This window comes from Delphinapterus leucas, chromosome 19 (genome assembly GCF_059928025.1).
Source record: "Delphinapterus leucas isolate spDelLeu-1000000601 "Yukka" chromosome 19, BTC_Dleu_Yukka2, whole genome shotgun sequence".
Taxonomy (NCBI): domain Eukaryota; kingdom Metazoa; phylum Chordata; class Mammalia; order Artiodactyla; family Monodontidae; genus Delphinapterus; species Delphinapterus leucas.
Window position 1 is genome coordinate 9475713 of NC_143147.1, and position 3493 is coordinate 9479205.

The window sequence follows — 3493 nt, forward strand, 5'->3', positions numbered from 1 at the left end:
CTGACAGAAATCCAGGAAACTCATTCAGTGAAACCAAGTCCCCTTGCCTTGAAGCTTCCACCCAGGAGGACTTGCTAGAGATGGAGGAGATTTCCGAGCTCGAAGGGGGACAAGTGGCAAAGAGCCCGAGGAACACCTGCTTTCATTTGTCTACCTCTCCGCAACAGCTCTTCAATTGTCCTTCCAGCCTGTCCTGCCCCACAGGTTAGAATGTTCTCAACAGAGCTCTGCTTAGTATCTCATGAAGGTCAGCATTTAATGACGACTCGATTAAAGGCCCATGGAAGACAGAGCTGAAAGAACCCATTTCTTGGAGCTGTGTTCCAGTACCCGCCCATGTGGTAGAGCACAGAGGGGTCTAGACAGACAGGGCAGGTAGCAGGGCCCTTCTGCCGTTGGGGGCTGGGACCGTGGACGTGATCTGGTTCCCTGCAGAGATGCTGTGAAGAGATGACCTGTGCAATGTCTGAGCCCCTTAAAATTATGTTGTTGATAAAGGATGGAACCTACCTGCACACACGTGTTATACGCACAGTGTATTTCATCTTTGCAGACTCCACTGGGAGGGGAGGGGGATGGGACCGAGGACTGGGGGACCTCTTTGTTCTCACACAGGCTGCCACTTGCGGTGAGAACGGGCACACCCAGAGCTCCTCTCCTGGCCGAGTCCAGGCTCTCCACACCCCCCAGGGCCTCTTGGGATCATTGTGTTTACTCTCAAATACGCAAAGCTGGGCGCTGTCTCTTTAAATAGTAGAGGCTGAGAGGCTCTCAGGCCACCATGACATATCCCAGCATTGGACCAGCCCCTGAATAAACTGGGTGGACGCCCGGTCTGGCTTCAGTTACAGGGAGCACCACCAGGGCACATCTCGAGAAGCCTGGCTGGAAGCAGCGGGGCTAGATCTGCTAGCTGCCGGTCTCTCCACTGCCCTGTTCCAGGGGGGCCTTGCCTGGGCATCCGTCACGTTTGACTGCAAAGAAAGCCGCGGGGAGGAAGGGGTTACACTGTTTGGCCTGGTGAGTTGTCTTGGCAAACTATGCCTCTGGATGGTGTGTGCTTATGCTTTACAGAGAGCTGCCCAGCCCCACGCCCTGCCAACCACAAATGGAAAGCATTGCAGGGGAGATGGCACGTGTGTGTTGGAATTCACCGGAGAGTCAGAGGATTTCTAAAATCCTTGGTTAAGAGCTGGATATATACTCTGGCTGGGGAGGCGAGAAGGACCCTCTGGGAGCATCTAGAAACCTCAGTGTACCCAGAGTGGAAGGGAGAAAGGGGACCAGATGCGCCTTCCCTGATGGGAAACAGCTCTGCACACACAGCTGGCAGGTGGCCTTGGATTGGTAAGCAGGTTAGGGAGAAACCTAACCTCTGCTCCACCTGTAGCGGAGCCCTGGCTGGGCTCTGGGTGTGGCCGAGCTGGTGACACCAGCCACACTGGGTGGTATCCTGTCTTCCACCCCTCGGGGCTGAGTAGGCAGGACGCAGGCGAGGGGCAGTGAGGTGACCGCCAGAGACGGGTGGGTTCAGGTGTCCTGCAGTGTGGTGTGACCTGGTTATTGATAAAAACATTGGGTTCAAAAGAAAGGAAGAGATGAGCTATATCTGACCACGTGTGCACTTTTCTAAATGTATATACTTCATTTAAAAGTTTAGTTGGAACAAAAGAAAGGAAGGGAAAGAAACTCCTGAGTTAAATATGCTAATATTTATAAAGTGCTTAGAATAGTCCCGGGTACATGGTGATCATGTGAACATTGGTTAGATAAATAAAAATGTCTGAATGGCATATGAAGAGGGGCAATAATTCCCAGGGCAAACTCGGCCTAGACCATGACCCAGGAGGCGAGAGGTCACTCCCATTGGTAGGTAGAAGGTAGTCCTTCTACCTACATATGTGCTTTCAATCTATGGGATTGATAAGCAATTATCGTTTAGGGGGTCAGGCTTTCCTTAAAAGGTTGTTGTGAGGATTAAATGTGAAATAATAATTAATAATAATAATAGTGACAATTTACTGGGTACTGATCCTTTATTCTTTTCCAGACGCTATGCTAATTGCTTCACACACTCTTTTAATCAACACCATAACCCTTTAAAATGGCCATTCTCAGTCCTGTTTCCAGATGAGAAAACCGAAGCACCCCAAACTTCAGCTAACTGCCCAAATCCACAACCCTGAGTAAGCAGGGTAATCGGGTCCGTCTAAGCCCAGTGGCAACGTGCCTAACCATTGGACCACACCACCTCTCACAGAGGTGTCATGGGCACTGAGCGAAAAATTTACAAGGAGTCTTCTTTTTCATCTAAGGGTTTTTGAAAGCCCATTGTTGGAAGATTTTTTTCAAGTTATTTTTACCCGAAGAATGTACGATTAGCTGCAATAAGCAGTTACTTTCATGTAGTAAAATAAGTAGCATGGGAGTATGTGACTCGCTCAGAGCGATGATGTGTTGTGACACAAACGCTGGCTGGCTGTGTATGACCTGCTGCATTAGCCGGCAGACGTTCAATACCCACCTTCCGGCTCCGGGTTCCTGCCTCAAGGCTGGACCCCCAGAGCGTCTTATTGGGGCGCGCCTATCGTGCGCCCGGAAGGGCTATCCTCTCTCCCCGTGACGCTGGGCGGACCCCGTTCAGGCGGCTGTGAATCAGCTGATTTCCCTGGCTGCGCTTCCCCCACCTCAAATGGCCAACTCCCCACCCTGTGGCCGGGGACGCGAGCCGAGGCCGGGCGCCAAGCCAGGCAAAGTCGCCTGGAGCGTTCCGGGTTGTGGTCTGGATTTCCCCAGCGACCCCAGGGCGCGCTGTCCTGCAGTGGGCAGGCCTCTCCCTCCTCCCCCAACCCTCACCCGAGCAGACCCGCTAGATCGGTCCCGGGAATCCGAGGCACCCGGCGCTGATCGCGCAGGCGGGCTTGGCGCGGGTGCGCCCCGGTAGGACTGTAGGGCAGGCCAGGGACGCCAGGACCCGAGAGAAGGGAGGTCTGCCAGCGTTTACGTGCCATCTCCCCCTACCCGTGGCAGGGGCATCCAGGCTGGCTCTCCCCGCGGGCACGGTCCGACTGCGTGCGCCCCAGAGCCCCGCGCTGGTCACCCACGGAGGCGACCTCTGGCGGGCTTTCCCACGTGGGCAGAAGGGCCAGTATATCGGTCAACTCTTGGTCTCCGTGACCTCCGCGGAGCCAGGGAAGCGGAGGTGAGAAAGCTCGCTGCCTCCTAGTTTCGAGGACAAGCCACCGCTCTTTTGGAGTCATCAACTTTCTCCTGGGGCGCAGTGAAGGCCGAGGAACTGGCTCCTGCCCTGCCTCCCTCCTCACTGCCCTCTCCCCTCCCCGGGTCCCGCCCCCCTGCACACGCTGACCCGGGGACACACCCTACTGCAGCGACGCAGACAGGGCGTTGTTCCCGTTAAAGGGGAACGCCGGGAGCCTCCCTCCGGCCCCTAGCTCGGCGCACGCAGCCCCGCAGAGCAGCTGTCTTTCCGGAC